Below are 15,480 nucleotides of genomic sequence, written 5' to 3'. Positions count from 1 at the left end.
GAAATTTCTTGTAGGGAAAGAACATCTAAGACGGAATTCAAGGAACACAGAGCCGTGTCCCAGACCAGACCCCCAGGATGAGCTCTTGCAAAGAAGACGCCAGCCCCATCCTGGTGCGGGATGTGATGAGCAGAAGTGGGGACCGCCAAACCGGAGCGTCTGTGCCTCCGCAGGGCTGGGTGCTCACACCCTTGGGCAGATGAGGGGGTGGGAGGGTTCATAGGGCCGGGGGACTGCCAGAAAGTAAAATTACACTTTTATGCCAGTGCCCGAGGGAGCCAGGGAGGGCACGGCCAGGGCCCCAGGCCCTGGCATCAGGAGAATTTGCTCCACCCGCTGCAAGAAGGCAGGCTCACCCAGCCATGGCCCAATGGGTAGGCGGAATCAGCATGCTGGCCTGAGCTATCTTGGGCCAGAATGTGGATGCCACACGTAGCAAAGAGTTAATGATCAACCAGTCACCCCTCTCCAAAAGACTGAGGACTAATAGGGCCATAAAATGTGTAAATGTCTGGCCCGGACCACACTAGAAGTGATAGCTTGGGAGTGCACATTGCCCAGTCTCCCCTTTAGACAGCCTTGTGCTAGAAGCCGCTGGTGGAGGTGTGGGTCCAGGGCCTGGGGGCAGACCACTTATCTGGAGAAGATTCCCAGGCCCTCGGCTCACACCTCCCCTCTCCAGCCGAGAACCCCTCCGCTGCGGGCACCGCTTGCGAACACGTATCCTTTCCCAGGCTGTCGTCCTGGGGAGACGGCCTGGAGTCATTTAAACAGAACGCACGTGGTCCCTTGAAGGGAAGCAGCAGGATGGGGTCCCTGGACAGGACGGTGGGGCATCCTCCAACCTCTGGTTCTGCAGCAGCAGACACCTGAGGAAAGGGCTTCCCGCAGAGCTGCTGACTTGGGCCAATTTAAATGCTAATTTCAGAAATGACTCTTCCTACCTTCAATAAAAGCTGAGGAATGTTCCAAAGGTCCGAACAGATTGTACCATTAACAGACAGGGGAGCTGTGAGCGTGTGAACCCGGCTCAGCCTAAATTTAGGCCCACGTGCTCCTTCAGCTGACTTGGCCCGAAAGAAACTGCTTCAGCATCTGAAGCCTCCAAGTGTCCATCTCGACCTTAAGGTCCCCTTTCAGAGTAACCTGCTAAGAGAACAAAGACTGTGAAACAGACCTGGAGATGCCCACGCCCCCAGAGGGGCTGACGGACCCTGAGGAAGTGAGCATGGTCAGAAGATGCAGGAGGTGGCTCCCCCATCCAAGGCCGGGCCGGTACCCCTGCTGCCCACCCCCTCCCACCGCCCCAAGGCCTTCTGTCTCCTGAGGCTTTGCATACTCTGTTGCCGGCTCCACTCACTTGACCAGGTTCCCCTGACTCATCCCGCTAACAGGCCCCTTCCTCAGAGAAGCCCACCCTGACCACTGCAGGGGGTGAGACCATGGCTATCCACTCAGTGGGAGCTCGGGCTCCATCTTCCAACCTGGTGAGCATCTGAATTCCACTGCAATTACGATTTGTGTGATAAAGTGTTCCGTGTCTCCAGCCACCATTCAGTGGTGAGAGCAGGGATCAGGTCTGTCCCGTATCCTCAGTATCTAGAAGATTGTTTGCCATAGAATACAGGGGGAGGGATGGATAGATGGACGGATGAATGATTAAATGAACGGTTGAGTGGATGGATGAATGGATGAATGGATAGATGAACAGGTGGATGGTCTCCTCTGCGCCTCTGTTTCCTCATCTGTAAGAAGGGCCTCCCATAGGGAAGTGGTGAGGATTAAGCCTGGTAACATGTGCCAATGCAGTGCCTGATACCCAGGAGATGTTCAACACACAGGGAACACACGTGCCAATTCACTGATTGTCTGAGACCCTGAAGGGAGAGCTGCTCCTCAGGGAGGCTGGGTCAGAGACGCCCTTAAACATGGCAGAGCCTTGTAAACACAATGACCGTGATCCCATCATTGTGTCTCAGCTGCTGGTTGGTGCTGAGCCTGATCCCGCCTTGAAGAGAACAAGGAAATGGACGCGGCTCCCAGCTTTGCTTTTGGTTGTTCACGGTGCCTGATTAAAGGGGTTGCTCTGATACCTCAGAAAAATCCTGGAGCCCAGGGTCATGAGCAGCCCCATGGACACTCACCTCTGACTGCCCAGCTCACGGACCATGGATTGCCAGCCGTCAGTGTGAGCATTAAAGTGTGCGTCGGTCCATATCCCCCCTTCACTCAAATACTGCATGGGCTCCCTGCCTCCCTTGCCCACAAAGCCCCCGTGCCGGCCTGCAGTCCCTCCCTCCCCTGGGCGCCTCTGCCCCCCACGCAGCCCCCTGGGCGAGCCTGGACGCACCCGCTAAGCCCTCCTCAGGGCCTTTGCACAGGCTGCTTGCTCTGGTTCTCCACAGGTCTCCACCTGGCTCCCGCCCATGCTTCCTTCAAGCCTTTGCTGAGATAGCCCTTCATCAGAGAGGATTCTGCTGACCCACTGAAAACAGCAGTGCCCGTGGCCTGAATCCCCCCCACCGCTAGACACATTGAACACTTCCTCTCCTCCTCTCCACCCGCCTACCCCCGCTAGGACACTGGGAGAGGCGGGCACGCCTGTCTGTCCTCTTCTCAGCTGTATCCGCAGCCCTGGCACCCAGTGGAAGCTTCAGTAAATGGTGGCGAAGTGGATGGATGGATGGATGGGTAGGTAGATGGATCAGTGGGTAGATAAATGGATGGATGGGTGGGTGGATGGATGGATGGATGGATGGATGGATAATGGATGGGTGGATGGATCGGTGAATGGATAGTTGGATGGATGAATGGGTGGTAGATAAAAAAATGGATGGATGGATAGCTAAGTGGATGGGTGGATGGATGGATGGATGGATGGATGGATGGATGGATGGGTGAGGTAGTTATTCATTCACTCATTAATTTAATAATCAAACCATTCAACATCACAGTAATCTAATTCTATGCCCCAAACACTAATGCTGAAGAAGCTAAAGTTGAACGGTTCTATGAAGACCTACAAGACCTTCTAGAAGTAACACCCCAAAATAGATGTCGTTTTCATCAGAGAGGATTGGAATGCAAAACTAGGAAATCACCAGACACCTGGAGTAATGGGCAAGTTTAGCCTTGGAGTACAAAATAAAGCGGAGCAAAGGCTAACACAGTTTTGCCAAGAGAATGCAGTGGTCACAGCAAACACCTTCTTCCAGCAACACAAGAGTGACTCTACACATGGACGTCACCAGACGGTCAATACCGAAATCAGATTGATTATATTCTTTGCAGCTGAAAATGGAGAAGCTCTATACAGCCAGCAAAAACAAGACAGGGAACTGACTGTGACTCAAATCATTAGCTCCTCATTGCAAAACTCAGGCTTAAATTGAAGAAAGTAGGGAAAACCACTAGACCATTCAGGTATGATCTAAATCAAATCCCTTATTATTATAGAGTAGAGGTGATAAATAGATTAAAGGGATTAAATTTGATGGAGTGCCTGAAGGACTATGGACAGAGATTCGTGACATCATACAGGAAGCTGTGACCAAAATCATCCCCAAGCAAAAGAAATGAAAAAGAGGCAAAATGGTTGTCTGAGAGGCCTTGCAAATGGTTGAGAAAAGAAGAGAAGTGAAAGGCAAAAGAGAAAAGGAAAGATACACCCATCAGAATGCAGAGTTACAAAGAGAAGCAAGGAGAGATAAGAAAGTCTTCTTAAGTGAACAATGCAAAGAAATAGAGGAAAACAACAGAGTAGGAAAGACTAGAGAGCTCTTCAAGAAAACTAGAGATACCAAGGGATCATTTAATGCAAAGATGGGCACAGTAAAGGACAGAAAAGGATCTAACAGAAGCAGAAGATATTAAGAAGAGGTGGCAACAACACACAGAGAAACTATACAAAAAAGGTCTTACTGACCCAGATAACCATGATGGTGTGGTCACTCACCTAGAGCCAGATATCCTGGAGTGTGAAGTCAAGTGGGCCTTAGGAAGCATTACAACAAACAAGGCTAGTGGAGCTGATGGAATTCCAGATGAGCTATTTCAAATCCTAAAAGATGATGCTGTGAAAGTACTGCACGCAGTATGCCAGCAAATTTGGAAAACTCAGCAGTGGCCACAGGACTGGAAAAGGTCAGTTTTCATTCCAATCCCAGAGAAAGCTCATTTCACATGCTAGCAAGGTAATGCTCAAAATCCTTCAAGCTAAGCTTCAGCAATATATGAACTGAGAACTTTCAGATGTACAAGCTGGATTTAGAAAAGGCAGAGGAACCAGAAATCAAATTGCCAACATCCATTGGATCATAGAGATAGCAAGGGGATTCCAGAAAAACATCTACTTCTGCTTCATGAACTACATATGCTAAAGTCTTTGACAGTGTGGATCACAACAAACTGTGAAAACTTTTTAAAGAGACAGGAATAACAGACCACCTTACCTGCCTCCTAAGAAACCTGTATGCAGGACAAGCAGCAACAGTTAGAACCGGACATAGAACAACAGACTGGCTCAAAACTGGGAAAAGAGTACATCAAGGCTGTATATTGTCACCCTGCTTCTTTAACTTATATGCAGAGTACATCATGCAAAATGCTGGCAATCAAGATTGCCAAGACAAATAGCAATAACCTCAGATGACACCACCCTTATGACAGAAACCGAAGAGGAACTAAAGAGCCTCTTGATGTGGGTGAAAGCAGAAAATCAAAAAGCTGGCTTAAAACTCAACATTCAAAAAACTAAGATCATGATATCCGGTTCCATCACTTCATGGCAAATAGATGAAAAATAATGGAAACAGTGGCTGATTTTATCTTCTTGGGCTTCAAAATCACTACAGGTGGTGACTGTAGCCATGAAATTAAAAGACACTTGCTCCTTGGAAGAAAAGTTATGACCAACCTAGACAGAATATTAAAAAGCAGAGCCATCAATTACTTTACTAACAAAGGTCCATCTAGTCAAAGCTGTGGCTTTTCCAGTAGTCATGTATGGATATGAGAGTTGAACCACAAAGAAGGCTGAGTGCCAAAGAATTGATGCTTTCTAACGGTGGTGTTAGAGAAGACTCTTGAGAGTCCCTTGGACAGCAAAGAGATCAAGCCAGTCAATCCTAAAGGAAATCAACCCTTAATATTCATTGGAAGGACTGATGCTGAAGCTCAAATACTTTGGCCATGTGATGCAAAGAGCTGACTCATTGGAAAAGATCCTGATGCTGGGAAAGATTGAAGGCAGAAGGAGAAGGGGGAGACAGAGGATGAGATGCTTGGATGGCATCACCAACTCAATGGACGTGAATTTGAGCAAGCTCCAGAAGTTGGTGATGAACAGGGAAGCCTGGCGTGCTGCAGTCCATGGGGTTGAAAAGAGTTGGACATGACTTAGCGGCTTAACGGCAGGGACAAATAGTGACCAGGACGTGAGTCCCCGTGGATCCATGGGTGACCAGAGTGCCGCTCGGGGTAGGGGGCGGGGCGCCTAGGTAGGTGCAGAGCTGGGAGGGCAGCAGGGCGCCCCTCTCTCAGAAGTGGGGTGAAGCTGCAGCCTGAAAAGCAGGTGAGAGGGAGCATGTACAGGTCCTAGTGTGGCAGCGACAAGGAAGCCCACCAGGGGCTTGAAACAGCAGAAAACCAATGCTCTCCCAACCTGGAGGCCAGAGCCTGAGATCAAGGTGTAGACGGGGCTGGGTCCCTCCAAAGGCTCCGGAGAGGCATCCTTCCTGCCTCTCCCAGCTTCTGGGGGCTCCAGGCCCCCCTGGGCTGTGGCCTGGTCCGTCCAGCTTCGGCCGCGTCTTCGCAGGGCCGCCTCCCCCTTTACTCTCTCCTCTTCTGTCTCTTATAAGGACGCTTGCTGACTTGGTTACCTCTGCAGAGACCCATTATAGACCCAAATAGTGTCACATTCACAGGTACATGGGTGGTGGTGGGGGCAGACATCACCAGGCGGGGCCCACCCACAGCGCTGAGAAGTGGGGGCCACAGGAGGCCCACCCCATGGATGCGGCCTGAGGTAAAGGAGGCCAAGTTGCCCAGAGGAGCATCCGGGCAGGGGCCACGCCGGACGCGTTCACCACAGATCCCAGACGGGCGCGGTGCTGACGCATCGTTGTTCCATCACACAATCACGTCTGACTCTTTGTGACCCCGTGGACTGCAGCATGCCAGGCTTCCCAGTCCTCCCCTATCTCCCAGGATTTGCTCAAATTCATGTCCATCGAGTCGGTGATGCTAGCGAACCATCTCATCCTCTGTCGTCCCCTCCTCCTCCTGCCCTCAATCTTTCCCAGCATCAGAGTCTTTTCAAATGAGTCAGTTCTTCGCATCAGGTGGCCAGAGTATTGGAGCTTCAGCTTCAGCACCAGTCCTTCCAATGAATATTCAGGACTGATTTCCTTTAGGATGGACTGGTTGGATCTCCTTGCTGTCCAAGGGACTCTCAAGAGTCTTCAACACCACAGTTCGAAGTATCAATTCTTCGATGTTCAGCCTTCTTCATAGTCCAACAGTCACATCCATACATGACTCCTGGAAAAACCATGGCTTTGAATAGACGGACCTTTGTCAGCAAAGTAATGTCTCCGTGGTGCTGACGTGGGGCTGAGCAAACCCCAGGCCCAGCGCACACTTGCAGTGTCGATGGCAGAGCCTTCCTTGCAGTCCCAGCACAAACACAGTGTCCCAGGCCCTGGGCCACATGCCGTGGGGGGGCCCGAGGACCCTCCCCGAATGAGCTCTGGCCAGATGGGGCAGGGTCTTCCTGAGCAGCGTGGCCTGGGGTACTCTCTCCTTCACTGGGTCTCGGCTTCCCGAACTGCAGGGGTCCACGACAGAGGCCCCCGAAGGCCATTCCTGCTTCAAGTCCTCTGATTCCAAGGACACGTGGGGCTCGACTTGTCTAGAAACCCACTTGCTCAAGGCGTCACCCACCGGCTCATGGAACAGAGAGCTCGTGCTCTGCGCGTGAGCCTCCAGGCGTCCCGGGGACCCTGGCCAGCCCCAGCCTGCCCCTCTCCCCCTGAACTTTCCCTTTGAACCGTCCATAGGGTCCTGGTCCTGCTGCTGCCCGGAGGCTGTGATCCTTGAAAGCCCTGTCACCGTGGGCCCCTGTCCCCCCTGCCTTTCTGAGGCCAGGCTCCCCGTGGCCAGACGCTGCCTCTGTCGCCTTCCGGATCGTTTGTGGGCAAGGGCTGGCCCGGGAGCTGGCCTCTGGGCAGCCCCAGGCTGGACAGCAGTGAGAAGGAGGCCTGAGTCTCCTGGCGGGGGTAGGGCGGGAGGCCGGAGAAGGCTCCGAGAATCGCCCGGAGGCGGCTTCCCACAGAAGCCTCCCCGGGCGGCCGGGCCAGCAGGCCCCGGGGGATTGGCCAGGTCGCTTTGGCTTCGTGGATCCGGATGGACTGGAAATGCACAGCTCCGCACAGGGCGTTCCAAGCCGGGCCTGGAAATGCTTCAAAGGCCTGGGAGCAGGGTCGGGCGGCCGGGTCACACGGGAGCGGTCATTCCCGCCGCCCGCCAGCCGGCGGCCCCCGGGCCCTGCCCGCAGAGTGGGGGCCTCTGAGTGCCAGCCAGGCGTTGGCCCCTCTTTCTCCACGTCAGATATTAATCAAACGCATCCTGATCATGATCAATGGAGGCGGCTTGGCAGCGCGGGCCTGGCCAGGCTCCAGGCCCACCTCCAGCCACAGGAAAGCCGAGGATGGCAGAAGTGATCCTTGGCAAGGCCACCACATTGTCCTGGGCTGTGGGAAAGCGCTCCTGTGCAAACGCTTCCTTAAAGCCAGTCATAAGGAAATGGTCACGATGGCCTTGGCGACGACTGTCCACTGGGCTGAACGGGACGCAAGTAAATTAAGGCCCTGTCCGCAGCTCGGACGCCCAGAGCCCACAAGCCACTGGGTGGAGCCTCACGGCCCCCAGAGCAGGTGGCGGGGCCTTTCTTTCGGTTTTTTTCACTCGAGCGTGTTTCCAAATTTAACCCTGGGGAAGCCCAGCCCCTCCCATCCCAAGGGCCGTGAAGCCCCTGAGGGCTCGGGCTGGCAGGGCTGGGCAGGGGCTGCAGGCAGGGGGTCTCAGGGTCGCCACGCAGGAATGTGGGGCCTGGCGCACATCCGAACCCGCCAGATGGTCCTGTGTCCTGGGACCCAAGGCGGGGAGCCAAGGAGGAGCCCTGGGGCGGGGTCGGCCCTCCCAGCCCCTGCACGAAGCCATTTGTCAAAGGTGTTTCCCAAATGTCTCTGGAAGGGACTGCCCTCTGAGAGGCTGGCTTGGGCCTGAGCCAGGCGGGGCCGTCGGGGGCTCTTGGCAAGAACACCAGCCTTCTTGAGATCAAAAGTCCCCCTCTTATGCGTCCCCATTTCTCTAGACCAGGTAAGCACGCCGCAGGGCACCAGGGGCTGGGTGAGGCCAGGGATGTCTGACCCGGTGACCACATGGGGATCCCACGAAACCCCCATCACACAAGACCCACGGAGGGGGTTCCTGCAAACAAGAGCTCCCCTAGAACTGCTCCATTGGGATCATTAGCTATTTGACACAGAGCCCCAGAGTGAGGGGCTGGGACGCCAGCGAGAAGGGAGGCCCTGCCAGCTGACGAGGCATCTTCACCAGAAGGAAAGACAGTCATGTGAACGCGAAGGGGTCCCAGGAACCCGACACAAAGTGAGCTCCGCTTCACGGGGCCCCATTTCTGAACAAGGAGGCTGGGTGCAAACAGATGCCTGCATCTCCTCGTGCAGTGGGGGCAGCCTGGCAGTCTCAGGGCCCACGTTCGCCTTCTGCTGGTTACTCGGAGGGCATGGACGCCACGTGGCCCAGCGTTCCCGCAGTCCAACGTCCAAGGAAAGACTCTGCAATGTTGCTGATGCCAGAAACCCTGCCTTTCCCCCTTCCCTCATTTCCCGTGCCACCCATCCAGGACAGTCCAACTCCAGAGGTGCTGAGCGTTACCACAGTCACCCAGGTTCGAGCTGTTGGCACTCACCATTCGTGATGCCGATAAAACCCATGTTGGACCAAGGCATTCAGGGGGGCCGAGGGGACGAGCGCAGGTACTGGTGACGGGGGTCCTCCCACTGGTCTCTGCTCTGTCGTCCCTGCGGGCTGGCCAAGAGGGCACGGCTGTTATCCCATCATGCAGATAAGACAGGGGGTTTGCGTGGCCACCAGTGGCAGGACTGGACCCCTCAGCCATTCTCGAGGATGCCGTTCCTGGTTTGACACGATTTCTTCTCCGTCTTCTCTGTTTCCTTCAGAGGGTCAAGCCCGACATCGATGGAGGAGGAAGACAGCAGACATAAAGGCAAGGCCGGCGCTGGAACCCACTTCAGGCACCGAACTCCATCCCTGATTCCTGCAGGCCCCCAGGTTGTGTCCACTCGTGACCAACACGTGGCCACCAGAAGCTCTGCAGGTTTCATTCATGTCCCCCCGACTCTCAGAATATGACCGTATCTGAAAACAGAGATAAGATGAGGTCACCCTGGGTCAGGTAAGTCTGAAGCCGATGACTAGCATCCTTACAAGAAAAGAGGACACAGACAGATGGACGGCCACGTGAAGATGAGGCAGAGTTTAGAGGGATGCGGCTAAGAGCCAAGGATTGCAGGGGATGGCTAGGGCAGAAGCTGGACGAGGCAGGAAGGACCCTCCCCCCGAACATCCAGAGGGAGCGTGGCCTTGATCTAGGACTTTGGCCTCCAGGCTGTGGGGGGATAAACCTCTGTCGTTTGAAGCCACCCTCTTGTGGCTCTCTATTACAGTCCGCCCCCCCCAGCACCCCAGCACCCTGTGTTCCAGGCAGAGGGGCCAGGCAGCTCCCACCCTGCACGTGACCCTTGATGGGGGACGTGAGTGGGGTTTGTTCTGGAAAAAGAGGAGCAGGTGTCAGAACTCTGCACTGAGGAGCCTGGGTCCCAGGTCCCCACTGTTGGCTGGGGGGTGTGACCACCCAGCCCAGCCAGGATCAGGGTTGGGCGGGGTCAGTAGGGGAAGGGCCCTGGTCATCGGCCAGGACTGCATGTCCGGTCCTCAGGTCTGGGGTCTGCTCATCCTCTTAACCGAGAGGCTTGCTGCCCCCTGGGCCCAGTCTCACCTGGTTGGCAGAAGGACGTGAGTCTGACTACTCTGAGCCCGGAGGTGCCGAGTCACACAGGCGGTCCAGAGGCCCTTGGGGAGGGTCTGGCTCAACTCTTGCTCCTGCCCCTGGAGCGAGAGAGGGCCCTCTGCGGGGCGGAGGCCTGGCTCAGCGGTGCCCAGAAGGCACCCAGGATGCAGCCAGGGACCCCGCTCCTCCCACCAGAGGCCCGAAGGGGCCCTTCTCCAGCCTGCGCCAGCCTCCCGCCCTCCTCGGGGTCCAGCCTGGGGCCACCCCCACCCCGGCTGCGGTCCCCCAACAGGCCGGGGCAAATCTCCGGTCCTGCGAAGCTTCGCGGCCATAGTCCCGCGGTCTCTGCCCTTCAGATAACGAGGAGAACTATGTGCCCGGTGGAAAGCAAGACCATCCAGGCCCAAGCGCCCCCAAACACATTCCTCGCGTCTCAAAGCACTGCCAGAGGCCTCTAATGAGTGAGCCTGCTCCCAGAACGGGGACGCCCTGCCCTCTGGAATCTTCCCCGGCGCCCCAGCATCGGCCAGTCCCGTACCCGCTGCCAGCCCCTGAGCCTGGACGGGAATAGGCCCGTTTTCCCCAAGTCCAGCCTCACGGCGCCCTCAAACATCTCTGACGGTGACAATGTCTGCCTCGTCCTGAGCCGAAATCAGTCTCACTGGGGTCACCTTTAACCCTGGACAATCCCCGAAGTAAGTGGCCAACACTTTGGTTTCTGGAAGCAGCCGGCCAGGCACACACAGGAGCTGGGGGTGTTAATGCTGGAGGTGGAGAGGGGTAGTTCTGGAATGTTCTCAGCCCCTGTTTTTTCCTCTATAAGACAGAAATGAGAACACAAGCACATGGGAGACGCCCCCAGGAAGCACTGGTCTGCCTTGCTGCAGGTCCAGTCCCCAGAGGCTTATTTCACAGTTTCTCCAAGGACATGAGCTTGGACCCTGTCACTGGCCCCCTTGTCCGTGTCCCTGGAGCCAGAACCTCGCCCAGACTGGAGGGCAGGCGCTGTACGGAGAAGAGGAGGGATGGTCCCCTCGCTTCCTCGTGGCCTGCTGTCCTGGCTGCACCCTGGGTGCCTTCTGGCACCGCTGAGCCAGGCCCCCGCCCCTCAGAGCCCCCTCCCCCGCTCCAGGGGCAGGAACAAGAGTTGAGCCAGAGACGCTCAGCCCTCCCCCGACCGAGGTCTCTGGGTTGCACCTCTGGACCTGGAGTAGTCAGACTTGAATCCCTCTGGCAACCAGGTGTGACGGGACCCAGGGGACAGCTAGCCTCTCCGGCAGGAAGATGAGCAGAGCCCAGGCCAAGCACCGGACACGCAGCTCTGGTACAACCAGGGACCTGTCCCCTCCTGGCCCCCCGACCCTGCTTGACCCTGCCTGGTCTGGGTGGCCGCCCCACCCACCCAACAGAGGGGCACCGGGAAGAACAAGCGGTGCAAAGAGGGGGCTTCGTGCTCCCAGCCCACCTCACCGCCCACCCCCCACCCCAGCTCGGGGGCTGGACTGGGCAGCCCCAGGCGCGGGGCACAGGGTCAGGCGTCCATTCATTCATTCTCTGTCCATTCCGTCAACAGAGGCTGACTTACGGAGTTCCCGCTCTGCGCCGAGTAGAGTTCTGGGGACTCAGCCGTGGATACGATAACATCCTTGCCCTCACAGAGTTTACATTCCAGTAAGGAAGGCAAGCAACAGACAGACACTCCCCAAAGATATGCCAGAGGGTGAGGAATGCCACAGAGAGTCAGAGTCAGGGACGGGTGGGACGCGATGGCGTGTGCAAAGGCCCCAAGATACACTCAAGGCTCCGGGGGGAGGGGTCACACCCAAGGCCAGGGGTCACGGCAGAGCCCACCTGAGGCCCAGGTTCCTGGGGAAATGGGGCTGCGTGAATCGAGCATCCCTAGAAGCACAAGGTCTTCCCAGCCGTGACAGAGGGACCCACGCTGTCCCCGCCCCAGCACCCAGACTCTCGCTGCAGGCGACAGAGGTGCCCCCTCTCGTTCCCCCACCAGGGAAGCGGGGTTCCAGGTGTCTCCACAGGGGCTGGCAGGTGGGGCTGGAACCAGGGTCACTCCAGACACACCCAGAGGAGTCCCTGCAGCCAGAGTGGCCTGGGCTATGTCCCGGCCCCCTGAGGATGGTCACACATCTCCCCACTTTCAGGCCAAGGCCCCCCGGCCTGCAATTCAGCAGTTGCTTCCTGTGTGCCCAGCACTGGCCCCGACACATCCCTGCCACCACACTGGTCCTCAGACGAGTTAAAATAGTGATGTGAGCCCTAATGGAGGCAGCGTCCACCCCAGCACAGGCCTTGGGGCCAGGAAGGCTGCGAGAGGAGACCCTTTGTGGAGAAGGCGGGGGGATGGGGCGGGGGAGGTCCTTACCAGGGAACCTGCTGTGGGCTAAGCCGGGCCTGGGGCTGGAGTTGGGCTGGGGTCTGGGGGGTGGTCCAGGCCTGGCCTCCAGGGACCCCTGTTGCTGGGGCTCTGCTTCCCTCTGCTGGCCAGCTCTGGTACTGCCACCTCTCCAGGTGTGTCCTACCTGGCCCTGCCCCGAGCACCCAGGGCCTCACCTGTATGCAAATCACCCGTGGGGCCCCCAGCTCCCCGCCGGCAGGGGCGGCAGGAGAAACCTGCATTTCCTGGCACCTGAGCTAGCTCAGCCACCTTCCGGTGGATGGACAAGGAGCCCATTCCAGGTCCACCTCACACACCAGGCAGCTGAGACCAGAGCAGGGAAGGGGCCTGGTCACAGAGCAGGGTCCTGCGGGGCTGGAGTCCAGCCACAGCCTGTGTGACCTCCAGTCCAGGCCGTCTCCTGGGCTTTACTGTGGATGGGCAAACCTCCCCCTCGATCAGCGGACCCCCTGGGAGGCCGCCCAGCCCCCCGTGGCTTCAGGGATCACAGAGGATGGCTGGTCACCCACGGGTGGCTGGAACGCTCACCCACACCATGCAACAGCGTGCCTGACCCGGGGGCCTGCGTCCCTGGGCCCAGGGCAGGCTGTTCAGGGGGCTCCCAGTACCTGGAAGCCCCGAAAGTCACCCACCCTGTGTGTCCTCTGCCAGCTGGCTAAGACTCCGAGCTCCCAACGCAGGGGGCCCAGGTTTGATCCCTGGTCAGGGAACTAGGTCCCACATGCCGCAACTAAGAGTTCACAAGACACAATTAAAGATCCTGCAGGCCGAAACACAGATAGAAGGCCCCACACAATGCAACCAAGACCCGGCTCAGTCAAATAAAATAAATAAATCTTTTTTTTAAAAAGTCTCGCTGGGGGTTGCACTGGGTGTCACCCAGGACCATCCCCTGAGACATGTTGAAGACTGCGCGTGCAGCATGTGGGATCTTAGTTAGTCAGGGATCTGATTAGTGCCCCTTGTGTTGGAGAGTGGAGTCTTAACCACTGGGCCACCAGGGGCGCCCCCCTGTTGTCTAGGCTATGGGTTCAGCAGGCGCCCAAGGGCCCTGGCACCACAAGCGCTACAGACCGGAACCCTCTATCAAACCTAGAACTTTCTGGTTCATTTTGAAGCAGTTTGCACCTACATTCCCACAGCCGGGGCAGAATTAGCGGGGAAAGGTAGGCGTTCAGCCCTGTGTTTGAACAGCCCAAGGACAGCCTCACCGGCCCAAGAATTTCCCAGTTTGCATCTCTGCAGACACATCTGCAGTGGACGCCACAAATGCCGCTTCCACCTGCACCCGAGAGCTGGGGCTCCCACGGCCACAGCACTCTGGACACAGAATCGACAAAGGTGCCGGATGAGCCAGCTCCCGGGTTCTTACGCCCCCTTGTCCACCTGAGACTAGAAAGTGCCCGGCGGGGGGAGAGGTGGGATTCGCACCCTCCCCCCATTTGCCAACACCACTTCCTGTCCCGGGGCTCGGGGCCACTGGAGGGCTGCACCCCATGACTGAGGGCCGTGCGCTGAGGCCAAGGCAGTCTGGCGGTGACCGCAGACTCCAGTGGGGTCGGTGGGGGAGGTGGGAACACCTGAGGCTTTCCGGGGCCAGGTGTGGGGGATGGGGGAAGGCGCGGGGACCCTGGGGTGAAAGTGCTTGAAGACCTGTCCAAAGGCACCCCTGGGAAGACAAGAGTCTCCGGCAGCGAGCATCTTATCGGAGGACAGGCAGGGAGGGCGCCTGTCATAGGAGGCGGCGGGCAGGGAGGAGGGACGCAGCTGAGCCCCCAGGACGTCAGCACCGGGCTGGTGCCACCGTCACCCCCGGGAAACCGTGCCCTTCACCTTGACGCCCCCTGCCCTGGTTCTCCTTCGGGGTCTGGCCTCCATCCACGAATCAGGAAGGAAGAGCCGGGGAGGGAGACAGCAGCAAAACACAGCAGAGCTCCAGTTGCCGCCCGCGGGGCTCAGGCCCCGGTGCTGGGCGCACCCCAGTGTCCCCCTCCCTCTCTGTGATGCCATGGGGCAGGAGAAAGGAGGGCACGCCAGCCCGTGCCATCCTGCCCTCACACACAAGGTCCTCCGTGCCCCCCGCCTTGAATGGTGGGACACCCAGGAGGACTTCGGAGCCTGACCCTCAGAGCCAGAGTCTTACCTTCCATCCCTTCTAAACGGGGGGCCCGTGACATCTTGGAGAGGCTCAGTTGTCCGCAGGCCTGGGTGACCCATCCCAGGAGCCTGGGAGTGGAGGTGACCCACCCCCAGGGGGTGGAGGGGAGGCGAGGAAGCATCCAAGTACAGGTGATGCCCCAGGTAAGACCAGATGCCCAGCACTGGGCCAGGGGGACTCCGGATGGAAGGTTCAGCCCTTCCGGGCGGGGCACACCCGAGCCCCTCCCTGCCTCGGCCGCCCCCGAGCTCAGGGTGACAGGGTGCTCACCAAGCCGCCCATCGACAGCCGAGGACACGAGAGAAGTCAGGCATCCACCAAGACCCACAGTCTCTACGCTTGAGCCAAGGGCTAGAAACCCGGGAGCCAACAGCTGGGGAAACCGTGGCCACAGCTATGAGGACAGAGGACTGAGGGGACCTGGGCTCCAGGCCAGCCCTGGGCCCACGCTCTGCCTTGCCCCCAGTGAGTGGGCATGCACTCTGCCTCAGTTTCCCCACCTGCAAAGAGCGACAGTGAGCCCCGCCTCCAAGGAGCTCAGAGGTGGAGCCATGCGCCTGCGGGGTAAGTCCCGCAGCAGAGCTGGCGCAGGGGCTTCCTCCCGCCGCCCGCCCACCTCCTTTCCTAGTGAGGGAACCAGGGCCCCACGAAGCGCAGCCCAGGGTCAAGGTCGCGGCAGGCAGCTGCCGGGGGCGCACACCCAGGCTGAGACTCCGGCTGCCCCAGGCTCCCCTGAATGGTGGCCAAGACAGGAGAAAGTCACGAGTAACCCAGCCTGTGCCCCGGAGCTCG

The sequence above is a fragment of the Muntiacus reevesi genome, chromosome 5, assembly GCF_963930625.1.
Source record: "Muntiacus reevesi chromosome 5, mMunRee1.1, whole genome shotgun sequence".
NCBI lineage: Eukaryota > Metazoa > Chordata > Mammalia > Artiodactyla > Cervidae > Muntiacus > Muntiacus reevesi.
The sequence above is the reverse complement of the archived record's forward strand: the minus strand, read 5'-3'. Positions refer to the sequence as shown.